Source organism: Sceloporus undulatus, chromosome 6 (genome assembly GCF_019175285.1).
Source record: "Sceloporus undulatus isolate JIND9_A2432 ecotype Alabama chromosome 6, SceUnd_v1.1, whole genome shotgun sequence".
In the NCBI taxonomy this organism is placed as follows: Eukaryota; Metazoa; Chordata; class Lepidosauria; order Squamata; family Phrynosomatidae; genus Sceloporus; species Sceloporus undulatus.
Window position 1 is genome coordinate 47553457 of NC_056527.1, and position 18183 is coordinate 47571639.

At 41.0% G+C, this 18183-nt stretch overlaps 1 protein-coding gene across 2 annotated transcripts in view; it reads right to left on the bottom strand.

Moving 5' to 3' along the window:
- Positions 1–18183, bottom strand: part of ZNF385D (zinc finger protein 385D) — a 443232-nt gene that overhangs the window by 406352 nt on the left and 18697 nt on the right. For both annotated transcript variants that reach the window (XM_042477445.1, XM_042477444.1), the window contains exon 2: positions 5818–5950. The gene's annotated coding sequence lies outside the window, so the exon portion shown is untranslated. The remainder of the gene's footprint in view (positions 1–5817; positions 5951–18183) is intronic.

Sequence of the window (18183 nt, forward strand, 5' to 3'; positions counted from 1 at the left end):
AGTGTCTAGATCAAGAGAAGTAATAGTGCCACTCTATTCTGCTTTGGTCAGGCCCCACTTGGAATACTGGGTCCAGTTCTGGGCACCATAATTTAAAAAGGATGTTGAGAGCGTGTCCAAAGGAAGGCGACTAAAATGGTGAAGGGCCTGAAAACTATGCCCTATGAGGAACGACTTAGGGAGCTGGGGATGTTTAGCCTGGAGAAGAGAAGGTTAAGGGGTGATATGATAGCCCTGTTTAAAAACTGGAAGAGATGTCATATTGAGGAGGGAGCTAGCTTGTTTTCTGTTGCTCCGGAGACTAGGACCCGGAGCAATGGATGCAAGCTCCAGGAAAAGAGATTCCACCTCAACATTAGGAGGAACTTCCTGACAGTAAGGGCTGTTCGACAGTGGAACAAACTCTCTTGAAGTGTAGTGGCGTCTCCTTCCTTAGAGGTCTTTAAACAGAGGCTGGATGGCAATTTGTCAGGGATGCTTTTAGATTTCCTGCATGGCAGGGGGTTGGACTGGATGGCCCTTGCAGTCTCTTCCAACTCTATGATTCTATGAGTCTATGATTCTATGAACCTACACAGGGAATTGGACGGGGGAGTGTCCCTGTTAGTTCTGCTGGACCTCTCAGCAGCTTTCGATACCATCGAGCACAATATCCTTCTAGGCTACCTGGCTGGGATGTGACTTGGAGGTATTGTTTTACAATGGCTCCCTTCCTGGAGCAGTAAACCCAGAAGGGGGTGCTGGGGTTTCCTGTTTGTCTCCCTGCTCATGACTTGTGGGGTCCCTCAGGTTCTCTTTTGTCCCCCATACTACTTAACATTTACATGAAACTGCTGGGAAAGATCATCTAGAGTTTTGGACTGCAGTGCCATCAATAGAACACCCAATTCTACTATTCCTTTCCACCTCAATCTAAGTAGGCTGTCCTGGTCCTTAATCAGTGTCTGTCATCAGTAATGCACTGGATGAGTGCAAACAAATTAAATTTTAATCCAAAGACAGAGGTGCTCTTGGTCAGTTCACAGGCAGATCAGGGAATAGGAACTTCCTGTGTTAGATTAACTGTTTTTTTTAATTTTTATATTTATATATTTTAATATTGATGTACTATTTTTAAATTGTATTGTTTTATACTTGTTCATCATCTTGAGTCCCTGTATTGGGAAAAAGATGAGATATAATAATAATAATAATAATAATAATAATAATAATAATAATAAATAGATGGGGTTCCATTTCCTTTGAAGGCACAATATTGCAGCTTTTAATGCTCACTTTTTGTATGCATTTAACTGTATTGTTCTTTTAAACTGTGTGCCTTTCGAGCCCCAATTTTTGAGGGAAAGAGGTAACATTGCACCCCTTCCCCTAGCCTTGACCCACTGAATTTTTTTCCACTGAAAAGGCTTGTGAGTTTAATTCTAAACAAAATTCTTTAATTCTGTTTGATGTTACTATATCACTAATCAAAGTGAAAACTATCCAAAATATGAAGACCTGATTACCAATTCTCTGAGGTTAAAAAAAACAAAATATTAATCAGACCTTAAGAACAAATCTTTAGCTATTCTAAAAATTCCTAATGAAGCACCTGCAGTTTGCAAGACAGAAAATAATAATTATCAAAGCCTATGAGTTACAGAGGGTGCTTTGATTACTCTAAGAGTTTTTTTTTCTTCTGTCTCCTGTAATCAAGTTAATTATTGCATGCAATAACTCCTATAAGGATTACATTATATTTAACAGTAGACCTTGTGCATGAGTGCTTATTAATTATGACAGTTCCCTGCAAAGCTCTATAGCTAGTTAATATTTCATTCTTTAAGGAGGTGTCTAATACTTCAGAATTTAGTTATTTTACAATTTGACTCTGAGAGTTTTGGTATTATATGAGTGAGTTCTGTTGCCTCTGTCAAGTTTTAGTTTGTGATTGTGAAAAAAGAGACCATCGTCTTCCTCAATACTATCAGCAAGCTATACACAAGACACTTATAGTGGAAACTCATGGATCAGTTAGAACAAAGAAAACACAGTTGCAGAGGAACAAGCTGGCTTCAGAAGGACTGATCCCCATAGACTGTGTCTTGCACTTCAATATCTCATTGAAAAGTATGCCACCTTGCAAAACAGTTGCTCTCTATGCTGCCTTTATGACTTTAAAGCAGCTTTTGACTCTGTATCTCAAACCAAACTATGGAAAAAAACTGGAGGCTTCCTTGACTTACTGACATCTACTATACCCAATTCGTATGCTGCCCATGAAGAAACCTCACTCAAAGTCTCCCTCTGTTGTCTTCCCTTCACTGGCTCCCTCTTTCCTTTCCGCATCAGTCAACACTTTTGCCTACTTCACCTTTAAGCCCTGCATGGCTGCCCCTCTTTATTTAACTGATCTTTTCTCTCCCTACTCCCTACTCGCCACTCTCCGCTCTTGGTAGCCAAAGTCTCCTCTCTCAGCCCAGATCTTCTCTGCCCCTTCCCGGATCCGTCCCTTCTCTCTTGCTGCCCCTCATTCCTGGAACCTTCTTCCTCTGCATGTCCGGCCTGCACTTCCCTAACCAGCTTTAAGGCTGAGCTGAAACCATATTGTTTAGGGAGCGTTCTCAGGGAATTTGTGATTGTTATCTGGCTGTCTGACAAATTTGATTTTATGATGTGATTTGTTTGATACTTGATGTTTTTAATCTGTTTTTTTCCTTTCTATATGGTAATTTTAATCTATTCCTCTTTTAATTGTTATTATCTTAGAAAATGTACGCTTGGGCAGGCTTTTATTTACTCCTAATTTACCAACTTTGTACAGCGCTGTGTATAATTACAGCGCTATGAAATAAAAGTTTAATAATAATAGTAATAATAATAATAAGGTGCAATCCCAAGGTCATCTCACCAGCACCATAACCACCGAGAAGGTCATCAAGCAAGGCTGCATTCCTGGCCCCACTCTTGTTCACTTTTACATAAATGACATGGCAGGTCATCTCAACAACACAAATTTCATCATCTGAAACTGAGGGAAGGCATATATCGGCTCGCCTTTGCAGATGAGTACATCATTAATTTTCAAGAAACACATATTGGTCTAATGAGAGCACTAAGAACACTAACACAGTATTGCAAAGAGGATCAGCTAGAACGTAACTACCAAAAATCTAAAACCATGTCATTATAGATGGTCACAAGGTTGAACAGGTCTCCTGCTTCAACTATCTGGGGATAATCTTTCACGCTACTGGAAGTAGGAAAGCGCATGGGCACTATGCTGCATTAACATGCAGAGGAACTCAACAGCCATCCTCAAATATTTTATGACAAGAGGAGACCATTATATTCTGGTACGTTTTTCTCCAAATCTTCTGCTCAACCTGAGATATGAAAAGGCTAAAGCAACCATCAAAGAACAGGTGATAGATATAGAGTGCCAGCTAAACCTAGCTAGCATCCCAACTTTTATTGTTAGTGATTCCAACAGTTATCTGGCATCACCTATATTTAGCAAAATTTGAATTGCCTAAACACCAAAGAGCCTTTACTTTAGAACGATGCCATGCCTTCCCATCAGCTGTTCTTACAGTCTGATATATGAAGATCCCTTTCTCAGACAATGTCCATGTGACTCTGGCCAAATAGACATAACAGAGCACATACTACTCCAGTGTTCATACTACAGGGACATCCGCCTCAGCCTTATCTCACCTCCATTGTATAAACATCAAGAACACAGCAGTTAATTTTACACTTCTTCACTGCTTTCAGACACCAATCCAGATATAACATATAATGTCCCAGATTCTGTGCAGCTGAAGTTAAAATGACCTTCACAGTAGGCAGTGACCTTCACAGTAGGCTAGTATTAATCTTGTCCTGCCACAATGGATTTTACACTAGATTTTAAAAGGATATTTTAAATACTGTTCTTAACCTGTGTTTTTAGCTTGTTTTTACAATTACCTTCTTTTATTCTGTATCCCCTTTTTACCTGTGCTGGTCTGTGACTGTAATAAAGATGAACTGAACTGAATAGTGTAACTCTTTCATTGAAATCAGAGTCCAAAATACACTGCTGAAACAATCCAATTTGAGACCAGTTTCACTGCCCTGGCTCAAGAATTGTAGATCTGTGAGACATTTAGCCTTCTCTGTCAGAGAGCTTTGGTGCCATAATAAACTACAATTCTCAGTATTCCCTAGCACTGAGCCAGGGCAGTGAATGCAGTCTCAAACTGGATTATTTCTGCATTGTGCTTTGGACTCTGGAGAATTTGTGTCCTTCCATGTGTTGTGGGACTTCAGATTTACAAGTGACTCCTAGATGCTAAGGAAACATAGTAAGAAAGTAAACTGCTGCCATGTTCATAAACACAAGTGTCATGGAGCAGTTACACTGTAGAAAGAATGGAGTTTGACACTATGTTAACCACCATGGCTCTATCCTACAAAATCTCAGTTTTGTAGTTTTGTGAAGCACCAGCACTCTTTGAAAGAGAAGGGTAAAGACCTTGTAAAACTGCAAATCCCAGTATTCCATATGATATAGCTACAGCACTTAAAGTGATGTCAAACTGCATTCTTCCTATGAAGTAGAAGCACCCTCAATCATGATAAATAATGATCTTCAGATTCAAATAATAATACTGAATCTTGAGATTCAATAAAAAATTCTTAGACAATTAAAAACAAATCTCTCCCAACTAACAAGGTGAGAATGAAACAGAAACAGATAGAAAGAGATTGGATTTGTGTTCTTTATAGTTTTTGAATGGACAAAAAATTGCCTTGCACTTCTAAGAAAACCTGTATGCTCATGTAGCAATTACTGATATTTTAATGTGTTAGTGTCAGAATACAGCAGAGTATAACTGACAATTTTGGAAATGTGTTCACAGCCCTCAGTGAAGATGACAGCAGATGGATGTCTTCCAGGAATGAAGGAATGCAGCAACTGTCGGGAACTCTCCAGCACCATTGTAGGCTTCTGCTGATTAACGACCAGGCAAGCCAGGCTCCTGAAAGTGCTTATCTTTATTTACAGAATGCAAACCAAACAAGCAACGCTACTATACAGAACTACACAACCAACTCCTATCTCTCAACCCACACCACTCATCGGAAGTCCCTGAGTTTATATACACACAATGCCATGTTGTCCCACACACTCACCCCCTTCCTGTGTCACATTGAAACTTGTCCCTTTGTTTAAAGAGACACCTGTACATTTCCAGACTTGATGCACGTAGGCAGTAGAATGGCCTTGTACCTATGAGAATAGCTGTAGCTTATTAGCTTTCGTCCTCCAAAGGCTGATTGCTCATGGTCACACACATCTAAACATTTCAGTGCTAGTTTGGCTTTTAACCCTTGACAGTTAGATACTCTGGTTGCAACATATTTTATCAGCCTTCTTCAGTCTTAGTTTCAGGAAAGTATTCTAATGGTTAATTAAACACCAGTAGAGAAATGTACAAAGCATTTTCTGTGGCTGCTTGTAGGTGCTTGTAGCTTTCTAATATAAATGTTAAACATCTATATGTTCTCCTTACTTTATGTTCAAAATGTTATTTTCTATAAGCAAAAGCCAGATGAGGACAAAGTCCTGCTGAATAGCCATAGATGATTCTTCATGCCACTTTGATTGACAACAATGTTTGCCTACTGTGACAGAGAGGTTAAGAGAATACTCCAAACCATTTCTATACACCCATTCAGAAAGGTTATTCATAATGCATAAATGCTTTCATAAAAGCATCCTTAAACCTTGCAGTCCATAAGTTATCATCATATCTGCCTTATGGATGGCACAAACATTCATTTACTCACCTGTTTATTGTATCTGGCAGCTGACTCTCTGCTTAATTAAGGATTTAGTGGTAAGCTTCCATCCTCTGAAGAAATTGTGGTCTCAAGGTGCATCCACTTATCTTCCAAGCTTTCCAAACACAGTATTTGTTTCCTACAATGGAAATACAGGAATGATTTTTACTGGTACAGTATTTGAATTTCTGTTTATATATTGTACAAATATCCAAAATCTGGGGTCAGTGTGGCAACCATAGTCACCACAGGACCACCCAGAGACTTCCCTTTGCTGGCACCCACCAAGGCCCCCTGCCCTTAATTTAAAAAAAAAATGGGGTGAGGCCATCTCTCCCTTTCCTTTCCTTTCCTTTCCTCAGGATGCATTATTGCAGCCGAGGTCCTGCAGTCTCCCAGTGATCTTTAGAGTGCTTCCAAGTGAGGCTTTTACTGTGCAGTCATACAGACCTATCAATGGATGATTATGAGAACTCCAGACAATGATATTTGCATTTGCAGGCATCCTGTATATTCCTTTTGTTTCTTCCATGGTGGAGGGGTTTACCGTATAATATATTTTTAAAGGGAACCCTTTAGCTGTGAACAGTGGAGGCCCCTTGTTTTCAGACCACCCAATATTACTGACCTAGCACAGAAATACCACAGAATGAAAGCCCACTTGAGAAAGGCTCTGTTTCGGTTAAATTCTAAACTGGATGCCACTGAACTGTGAGGATATCATTGGTCTTCAATAACCCTCAGAATTCTTCTATACCAGTCCACCAACCACCTTGTTGTTCAGTCTATAAGGGGTCTTGGCAAGGACACAACAAGTGCAACACATAACTGTCAAATAATAGCTCGATGCCAGCGCATCATCCCCTTAAATTCTTTTGTAGGCCCCATGCAGATGGGACAAAAGCAGTGTGTCAGTGCCGAAATTAGGGATGCAGAGCGCATGGCAACTGCATGCTCTGGAACCCTAATATGGCCACGGGAACCATACTGAGGAGAAAGGGGCCACCCCTTTCTCCTCTTTAGCACTGGGGCGCAGTGGGCTGCTTCTCTTTGGCCCCTTTTCCAAGCCAAAAAGAAGCAGCATTTTGCCGTTTCTCTTTGGCCTGGAAAAATACCAGATTGGGGCCGCAGGGCTGTCGGAGAGGTTGCCCTGGCCCCAATCCAGCACAAAAGGAGCGACTACAGGCCGCCCCTTTGGGGCAGTCTGTACTGCCCCATAACGTTAGGATAGGCTACTCCTACTTGGTGCAGAAAGGATTAGGAACAGTGAAGCAATTACTTTAAATTTGCTGCAACTTCCTTTGGAATAACATAAAATCCTACTCCCAGAGAGGCTTTGAAGGGAAGCAAGGAATTCTACAACCCATGCTAAAAAAAAAAGTGAAAGGGGTGGGGAGAGTTCATATATTTAGTAGAGATTCAGTTATTTCTGCAAAATGTTTATGCCACACTGGTTTATACAGTAAGATTTTTCAATCCTAAAGTGAATTACTACCTACAGAACTCCTTTTACAAATGAGTAAAGGTTTTTTTTATATATATTTAAAAAAATCATAATTAACCATTGCAATATTGCATGCTTTTTCACATTAAATGCCTGAAAGGAGAGGTAAGCAGGCTATTGAATCTTTATTAATGTGACTGCAACCACCCCAAAAATGAAATAATATCCCTGAAGGTAGTGCAAAGTTACAGATAAAAGAAAATAATCAGAAAACTCATGACATGGGAGTTTCTTAATTTTTCAAAATATGAGATTCCTTAAAAGTTGAAACACACTAGTTCAATCATTTTTAAGCTTTCAGTACCTCTTGTTTATTAGTCTGTCTATTAAATGTGGGTAATAGTTTCAATGATGACAGAGGAGTAAGCCAAAAAACTACAGGCAAAATAACCAAACATGACACTCATTAACTCTCCTTCTCCCTCTCTCTCCTCTCTCTATGGCCAATTAAACCATCTTCTGACCAGTTTTGAGGTGGGTTGTTTAGCTAATACACACCTTGAAACTATATGGGAACCACACCCAAGCCATGCTCTGGGGCTAAAAGCTAGACTACAAAAAAGCTAGATTTTTCTGCTCTTTCCCGGAAAATGCGCAACTACACCCATGCATCTAACTGCACCGATGCCAGACCGATTCTAAAGGAGTGATATATCCCCCAATTGTGCATATAAATGCTCCAATGCAGAAGCATATTAAGAAAGGTCAGAGCTGCCATACCAAAGCGGTATGGGTGGCAATGCCCAAAAGTGAAAGCTTGGCACATCTGATGGAGATAACAACATACACAAACCATACAGTCCAAGAGGTGAAGGGGAGGTGAAGGGGCATGGGGGGGGGGCATGATTGGGTGCTCCGATGCCCTGTACTGGCCTAGGGTACACCGGTGGCTGTGTTTGTGTAATGGTATGCAGGGATGGGGAAGAGACAACAAAAAATTTACACAGCAGCACAGCTCCACACTATGGCATGCTTGTATTGGTCAATGACCCAATAAAATTTTACTACTACTATGGCATGCAGTTGGGCCATTCACATTCAAGCTGCTTTGGGAGCAGTTGCTGTAGTTGTTGGGTGTTCAACTGGGTTTGGAAAAAGCAGCTACGAGCTACTTTTTCCTGCCTGTCTGTTTTGTCCCTGCTCTCCCTTCTGCCCCCTTCCTCTTTACCATATGTGTTGGATTTATTTACACCGTTCTAGGATTCATTTTAATTTTTTGGCAGCTGAACAAGGATGCGATTTAAAAAGTAGTACATCAGAAATACATTCATTTTGTTAGCTGATCAGCATCATTCAACATCTCCCCCTTATTTTAACATTATTAAAGTTGCTTTAATAAAAAATAAACGCAAGCTTTTTTTAAAAAAAATTGTTTTTTAACCGATGACACAAAAATGAATATTTTTAGTAAATAGGAGATTTAGCAATGAATTGTTTTATTTCAATATCCATTTCAATACAAAAACATCTAGAAATTCCATCCAGCTTCACACAAGCCATGTTTATTTATTTTTTTACAGTATTTATATTCGGCAAATCCTAAAGCAGTGTACCCAATATAAACCCATCCAAACTCCACATAAAAGTCAATGTTGTAGTAATCTAAATCTATTGCACTATAAACTATAACCATTCAAAATAACAGTTGCCAAAAGAACCTGCACCTGCAAAAAACAAAAAAGCCAGTTTCACTAGATTCAGTACTCTATAATTCATTCACTCTACAAAAAGAAAGTCTACAGTTTCTTTGAGTGCACCTTGTTAAAGAGAATCTCAGCCACAGTAGTGTACGACACACACAGTGCATGTTTTCTATTTGTGGTTGGCAGCACTCTTGCACCTTATTTGATGTTTTTTTATTCATTTTGTTCTGAGGAAGGTAGGGTATCCACTTCCTAAATATCACAGTGAAAGAGAGCTCCAAATAGCAGTACATTTGTGTCTATGCCTCTGTGGTGTGAAACAGCCAGGCGGCTTGCAGTGGCCTCTGGCCCCTCCAACCCCGATTGGGCCCTGAGTGGCTTGGGACCGCAACAACCGCACAGCCCATGCTCAGGGCAAGCTGCCGCCGTGGTCTTAAACATGCTGCTGGCAAGAAGCGGATTAAAGACACTCATTTTGCTGGCGGTTTCAGGCCATTTTAGGTGGCCTCAGAGCAGCTGCCGGCCACTCCTGAGGCGTGTGTCATCTGCATGCCCCACCTCCAAAGCAGTTGGAAGCTGCTCTTTTTTGGCCTATCTGTTTTGGGCCTCAGTTTCACTTTCTGTGAGTTCTGCAAACTGAGGAACCAAACTGTTGACCCCAAGCTAAGTCCAGCTCCAAACCCACTGATTTATTTCTATAGTTTGCTTTAAAATATGTAACTTCCTTTCAGAAATATTGTGTGGTGTAATGGTTTGAGCACTGGAAACCAGGATTAGAATCCCACTCAGCCACACTCTCTTAGCCTCAGAGGAAGGCAAAAGCAACCCCCTCTGAACAAATCTTGCCAAGAAAACCTCACAATAGGTTCACCTTAGAGTGGCCGTAAGTCAGAAACAACTGAAAGGGACATAACCATCTTCAGTTGAATTCGGACACTCAGTTCTCCTTCTTGTTATTTAGGACTCAGCATGGAGAGCCTCACTGTTGCACAGTTCCTTATTATCCTTTTTCTACTTCTCTGCCTGTTCTACTCTGGTGCATAGCCTAGACATCTTGCGCTAGGATTTTTCTCTCCTGTCAGCTTAAACGACCTTGTTGCCTTGTTTTCCCAGTCAGATCTATATTGCTTTGTATACTCCAATAGAGCTTGTATACTCCAATAGAGCATTAGGTACTCACAAAAAAGAGCACCTAATGAATAGCTTCAGCCAGGCTATTAGGCTGGGTGTAGCCAGCCCATAAGCTCCGCTTTGCTCTCTGGAGCTAAGTCCCTTGGGGGCTTGACAGACAGGTGGGAAAGGCGGGCCTAGGATCAGAGCATGGCATCCACATGATGTATGTCCTGACTCGCCCCCAAGCTGGCGTGATGCCACACACCTCTCCATGCAGCATGCAGCGTCATGGCACTCCTCTGGCACTTCATATACATGATGTAGCAACAAAGGAGCACAGAAAAGCCACATGCTGGTGGCTATTGCACCCTTTCCGAGGTGCAAAAAGGAGCCACGGAAAAGAGAGATCAGGGCCGCGGCATGCAGATGCCCGATGCCCCGATCCAGATCAAGTCTGTACAGCTCCTTGGAGAAGCTTCATCACACTATATGAGTTGCTAACTTTGAATCCAATGGTTAGATAGACATGTACAAAACGTAGGGTACTGTGTTGAGTAGTTAGGAGGTTCCCAACCACAATTACCTATTTAGCTAACCTTTTAGAATTTTTTCTTTTGTTTTGTTTTATAAGAAAAAGACCCTCCTTTTCGACTCCTGTTTGCAAGTGTGTGTTTTATTATTTTCTTCTGAACAGTCAGAAGCTTCATTTTTGGCTTCCAATTTTTAGTTTTGCAATACAAATTTATTTGTCTTTCAATTTAGACTCCATTTCATCTCAAGCCTTATCTACATAGGTGATTTACCCAAGTTTCCCCCCACCCTTCAGGCTCACTGTTTCCTGCTTAAACATCACAGGGACAAAACTTCAAATACGATCCAGACTGTCTTCACAATACCGTGCTTGATTCAGGACGTCTTCCCTCAACCCACATTTGAATAACTCTCCACTTACTGTGGGTTTTCAGAAATAAAGGAAGCTGCCATTTCACTTGTGGTCCCTAGAAGCTGTCTGGTGCCATTGCTGCAGGCATGAGTCAATAGTGTGGTTGGGTGCCTCATTCTGATCTCTTATTTAATTATTAATTAAATAAATGCAATTATTTAATTATGTCTGTATTCAATTTATTTCCCACTGTATCATAAACCTTTGAAAGCGTAGAGGCTAACAATGATTAAGAACAAGAAGGCAATCTCATCAATGCAATAAAATCAATTGAAGTTTTTAAGAAATAAAAAACATGAGAAGGATTTAAAACTATGCTTTAATTTAGTAGTGTAATAAAACATTATTTTGATTTGGCTCTCTGCTTTATGGCACAATAAAAGAAAAACACAAACTGAAGGTGACATTTTTGAAAGAATAACTCTTTGCCTCTAAAGCAATAATAAATGGAGTGTCAAAAATAATATTAAAGGGACATAATCAACTTTCAAAGTTTCACAGCAGGACAATAGAACTATTAGCCTGGAGAAGAGAAGGTTAAGAGGTGATATGATAGCCCTGTTTAAATATTTGAATGGATGTCACATTGAGGAGGGAGCAAGCTTGTTTTCTGCTGCTCCAGGGAACAGGACCCGGAACAATGGATGCAAGCTACAGAAAAAGAGATTCCACCTCAACATTAGGAAGAACTTCCTGACAGTAAGGGCTGTTCAACAGTGGAACAAACTCCCTCGGAGTGTAGTGGAGTCTCCTTCCTTTGAGGTCTTTAAGCAGAGGCTAGATGGCCATCTGTTGGGGATGCTTTGATTTGGATTTCCTGCATGGCAGGGGGTTGGACTGGATGGCCCTTGTGGTCTCTTCCAACTCTGTGATTCTATGATTCTATGATACTAGTAATATTCAAGATGACTGTTATCCTACCACTTCAAGATCAAGTGTTTGAATGAAATAGCCTTGCTGTGCAAACACTGGTATGTTGGACTCACTCCCAGTTTCTTGCCAATCTCAGTAGCTGAAGTTTCAAAAAACTGTTCCTTACAGTCTCCTCTAGATTAACACTATTGAAACTCTAAATCTCATATGTCCAACTACATCATTAGCAGTACAGTATAGTCTAATTTACAAGGACTGGAAAGGGGGAAATGAGGAATCACAACAAGTTTATCAGTCTTTTTTTTCCCTTGAGATCATTCAGATCATGTGGATAGTGTTCATGGTTAAGCACTCGTTGATTCTTTCAATGGGCCCCTCTCTCCACAGGGCCGCACCCCAGTATAGGTTTTCTTCATTGCTCATGTGCAAATATGGTGCAAATGAGCAGCCAGCATATATATTAAGAACCCTTTAAATTGGATATGAAAACCTTTGGCCCTCCAGCTATAACCATCTATCAATCCACACGGAGTGGACATTGATTAGTGGGATATGGAAATTGGAAAGCATCTGGATTGCAATATAGGTTCCACACCCTTATTTTCTGCACAGATAATTGCTACGTATGTATCAAGTGTCTTCTTTAATGTGGGACATAATTTTTAGAAGCTTAGCTATACTTCTTTCCAAGCTCCCATGCTATTTATGTGAAGAAAGATGTTTTTAAACAAGTTAGTGATTAAAGGAGAAAGCACAGTACAATTTTAATTTACTTTCCACAGGCTTTTGTCATTTGACACTGATTTCTCTCTTTCATCCTACCTTTCAACATCTGAAAATGCAATAAATACTAGTTGCTTTTGTTTTATGTCTGGATATTGATTAAGATAACAGAGCAAAAACAATGACTGAGCTGTGAAGAGCTGCTGCTGTAAAAAAGGAGAACAAATCTAAAGTGGATTTACTTGAGAGGTGGGAAAAGACTGTATCTTCTAGGGTTTTTTTAACTGCAGTCTTGTGGGGGAAAGTTTGTGTAAGATTTAATTTTCATAGAAAGATCTCCAAAAGATTCTGGCTTTTGTGAAACAGTGATTTTAGCTATTCTGCTTAACTCTGTGGAAAGGGAAGACTGCCACTTTCTGGGTAGAAAGGGAACTCTGTAGGCATTCCGATGTACTTTGTCTATATTTTTGGTGGCTAGAGTCACCATAAGTCAGAAATGACTTGAAGACATACATAACAACAAATTAAAATAATTACTGGCTACTAAGCCTGAACATAATAACCTCATAGACAAATAGGACCATCCTTCTGGTGTTACAAAACAATTTCACTCTGCACTTTATAGCTAATTTTGGTATAAAGGAAATAATCTGGGGAAAACCTACTGCAGTGAAGGAAGACCAGGTTGGCTGTGGTTACCTAGAGGGCCTTCTCATCTGCCGCTCTTTAAGTATAGAATGACCTGCCAGAAGAGATCCGACATATCACCACTTTTGACACCTTTAAAAAGGCCGTCAAGACAGATCTCTTCTGACAGGCCTTTCCAGATTGACCTCCCGTTACACTAATATGGATAGCCCCTGTCTACCCCAAGATATCTTGCTTCAATTATGTCTATTTTAAGTCATTTTAATCTGTACTTTATACTGTTGCTATTTTTGTTTTGAGGTACGGGGATAGGGGATTACGTAGTGTTGGTTATGTATGTACAGTGAGCCCGCATCATACTCAGGCTCATTATAGGCGGGTTTCAGTTTACGCTGAAGCTGCCCAGCAAAAGCGAGAATGGTGCGTGCAGAAAGCACAAGCCCCATTATATCAAATGGGGTTCGCATCCTTTTGACTTATGTGGGGAGGGTCCGGAACAGATCCCCTGCGTAAGGCAAGGGCCCACTGTATTATGTATTTTATTGATGTATCTGTGCTATTGTAACCTGCCTCTATCCATACAGAGAGGCGGGATAAAAATAAAAGTTATTGTTGTTATTATTGTTGTTGTTATTATTGTTGTTGTTATTATTATTATTATTATTATTAAAGAGCACTTCTAATTAATCTGTGACAGGTATAGGTATAGTGGTGATCTTTGTTTCTCTGGCTATTAACAATCAGGGCTTGAACAGACAGGCTAAAATAAAGCTGCTTTGGACTACTTTGGAAGTGTGCTGTTTAAATGATGCATTCAAAGGCGGGTTATAGACCGCCCATTTGGGGCGGTCTGGACCTGCCCCTTTCCCTGGAGTATTGGGGCTTCAGTGGCTACACCGGCAGCCGCTGAGGCCCCGATCCGCCGCTTTTCAGGCTGCGGGGAAGCAGCAAAACGCCGCTTCCCCGCAGCCTGAAAAGGGGTGTCCTTGGGGCTTCAAGCCCCAAGGACACCCCACGGCGGCGGGGAGGGGGAGAAAGGGGCCACTTGGCCCCTTTCTCCCTTGCTTCACTGGGCGTAGCCGTCTAAAGGCTGCGCCCAGTGAAGCAAAGCGGCGCCGCGGACCAGGAAGGAGCTCCGAAACGGAGCTCCTTCCTGGTCCGCAGAAAGGGCGCCCTATGCACCCTGCCACGGATTGAGGACGTCACGGCCGCGCCACCCCGTCTAGAGGCGGTGCGGCCGTGACGTCCTCACGGCAGCGGCCATATGGAAGGGCCGCCGCCATTTAGTGCATGACGAGCACGCACTAGGGTTAGGGCGGTGCAAAAGCACCGCCCTTTTGTAACCCTAGTGTGTGCTCGTCACGCACTAAAACGCCGGTCTGTAACCGGCCTAAGAGACTGGAAGCCACACCAAAGCCACAATCCAGTCCTAAAAACTAGAGCGCAGCTTTGGTGCAGCTTCTGGCCTCTTAAGATACATGTGTCATTTAAACAGAATATCTCCAAAGTGACCCGAAGCAGCTTTATTTTGGCCTGTCTGTTTTGGCCCTTAGTTAGATCTACTCTGACTTTGATGCAGATTCAGTGGGCAAAGCATTATGAACAAAACCTGCTTGTCCTGTCTTATTTCATGTGTTTCGGTTTGTGCAGTCTGAGGATGTGGACAGGATCCTAGAATAGGTGAGAGCCCCCACATACATCTGTGTCCTTTCTGGCTTGCCACAGCAGGACCACCTGAGTGGTAAGGTAAGATAACCAGTGCAGTCCTCACTGTGTCAAGACAGCTTTCCATCCTTCCAAAAGTGGCTAAGGCCTCCCTGAACCTACCATACTAGAGAATTACCAGCCAGTCTCCCATCATTTCCTGTTTTTTTCTCTTGTCCCTCAAAGTTTTTTGAAAGAATACTTTGCCTAATAAAAGCAAAGTTTACACACAGTTCTGTGCATTTTGTTGGTCTTAATAAAAATATTTAATGACTATGGATTTTAGCATTTTTCTTGGGATGCATCATTTTTTTTTGTTTGTTTGTTTGTTTTATAGATTTCACAATTATCCTAGTACATTATTTTTGTTGCTTGGAACATTCTTTCTATGGATGAGGCACAAACTATCTCCTATTACCTGTCATTTTTGCAGGCTCATCAGTAATTTTCCCCCATATGTTTGGAAGATTTTTCTGGCTATGATATATGAAAAATGACTGTTGCAAGTAAAGTTCATTTTCAATAGCATTTTTGCCTGTGTGCATTTGTAGTCAAATATGGATATAAGAACAATTTGGAAGATTTTGTATATATAGCTCTAAGCTGCAATGAAGCCAAAGCAAGTAATAATGAGCAAACTCCAGTGTTATTTAATTCCCTGCCACAAATCTGAACTAGCGTCAAGGGGATGGAGCATTTACTTGTCAGAACATATTCTTTGATGGGTACTTACTACATAAGCAGAAAACCAGACATGTTGAATCAGTTGAATGTTCTTAATACGGCAAAGGTCTAATTTTCAGCATCAGAGAGAATCTTTAATGTGTGGTAAAATGCAAGATAGAAAATGGAGAGGCAGATCAAGAGTAGAATAGAGATGTTTATACAGGGTTGTAACCAGCCAATTTCCTACAAGACCAGCAGACAAAACATGAGGATCACTCAGGCTATTCAGTATTTATTTATGTGATTATTTAAACAGATTAAAATGTTATACCCCTCTTATATCTTATTTATAATGGATTTTTAATGGTCTGTAGTCTGCACTGAAGTATGACTCTGGAGGCCAGGGTTCAAATCACTGCTGAGCCATGGAAACCCACTGGGCGACTTTGGGCAATTCACACTCCTTCAGCCTCAGAGGAGAGCAAAGACAAACATTCTCTGAACAAATTGTGCCAAGAAAACCCAGTTATAGACTCACCTTAGGGTTGATATAAGTCAGAAACTACTTGAAAGTACACAGCTAGTAATGAAATCCTTCCCTTCTTCGCTTTCCCTTACTCTCACTTCTCATTGTAGAACAGCTTCTCAAATCCATTTTATGACAGAATATCTGCACAACTGAACCTGTAAGAATATGTTCAAATGATCTTTCTGCTACAGGCCATTATTAGATCCTACCAGTATGAGACTATTCTGACCTAGAATGTATTTCTGCATTTTCTTCCCCTGGGATATAGTTAATGGATATATTGTATTGATGGCAAACAGCATCCTCCATATAGATTTAGATTACTGCTCCAAACACATGACTGATTTTCTTGGTGGCTGCAGATGACCTCCATGCCTAGCACTGCCTAGCAAATTCACACTTGGCATTATTTCAGTGTGTTCTGATCAAATAAAATCTACCTTAATAACAACAGATATGTCACTGAGATGCTTTATAATAATTTTCCTTTCCTTTTAGAATATTTGAATAAGGAAAAGAAAGGTATTAAGAAAAATTAGAGATATTAAAGAGAGGTTGGCTGGTCTTCTAATAATTTCAGAGCCTCAGTATTTTCTTTCTCCTCTTATGAATAAATGGGTTGTTTGTAGTTAGATGCAGTCCTACATTATTTACTAACTGTGAATGGTTGTAGGTTTTCTGATATACATAATATAATATCAACTTGAAAGCACACAACAACTAAAGCACAACATGCTCTACGTCGAATGCCTTTGAAGTGTTCAGAAACTTCACCTGGTTGAAAAACTGCAGCCAGATTGCTAACCGGGGCTAGCTACCTGGAGCATACAACCTCCTTGTTACAACAGCACTACTGGCTGCCACTCCATTCCAGACAGAATTTAAGTGGCTGGTTTTGACTTATAAAGCCCTATGGAGATCAGGTCCAGGTTATTTTAAGGACTGCATTCTCCCTTATGAATCTGTCCATGTTTCGAGATCTGCTGGGAAGGCCTTTCTATCTTTACCACCACACCACAGATAAACTTTGGGGAAAAACAAGAGAAGGCCTTTTCCATGGCTGCTCACAGTCTCTGGAACTCCTTCTCCAGAAAGGATAGACTAGCATCTTCCCTAGTTTCTTTCTGTAAACAGGTGACAGCCCTCCTGTTTCCAGATCAGGAATCCAGATCAAGACCACACGTGTGCTTCCTCTAAAGAAAAAGAGATATGCAGTTGTATAATTCATATTTCAGACACTATGGTTCTTATCACACGAGCAAAATTTGAAGTTATCCCAGGGTCAATGTGAAGGCAATACAGGGGAAATTATGGGGTTTCAATCAGGAGCCATCTTATACACAATCCAGGGGCATTCCAGTAAATCCTCTTTTCCCTGAATTTACCTAACCCTGTAATGACCCCCGATTGTGTTTAGGATGGCTCCTGATTGTGTTTGGCACCATGGTAAACAAACTTGAAACTTTACCTAACTCTGGAATGACCCTGGAATGACTCCCGATTGTGTTTAGGATGGCTCCTGATTGCATTTGGCGGCATGTGATAAACAAACTTGAAACCCCATGATTGCCTTCACATTGACCCTGGGATAACTTCAAATTTTGCTTGTGTGATAAGGGCCTGTGTAATTTTGACTATCACTTCAATTTAGTTGCTAATTTTCACTGGTGGATGTCCAACTTATATCTATGGCCCAGTATAGATGAGGAGAAAGGGGCGGCCACAGGGGCGGCCCTTTCTCATCCGGATCATTTATGGCAACCATACAGCTGCAACAACGATCCGCAGGAAAAAAGAGCTCTGAAATGGAGCTCCTTGCCATGATGCCATCAAGGCGCCATTTCATGGTGACATCATGCACGCGCTGAACTGTTTGGACGCAGCATGTGTGTGATATCATCATTACACACACTGTGTGGATGGCGCTGCGTAACAATGGCACCATCCACATAAACTAGGGCACGGGAGTGTGTGGTTGTTGTGCACTCCCGAACCCTAGTTTTGGCCCGAAGGCGCCCATTTGTAT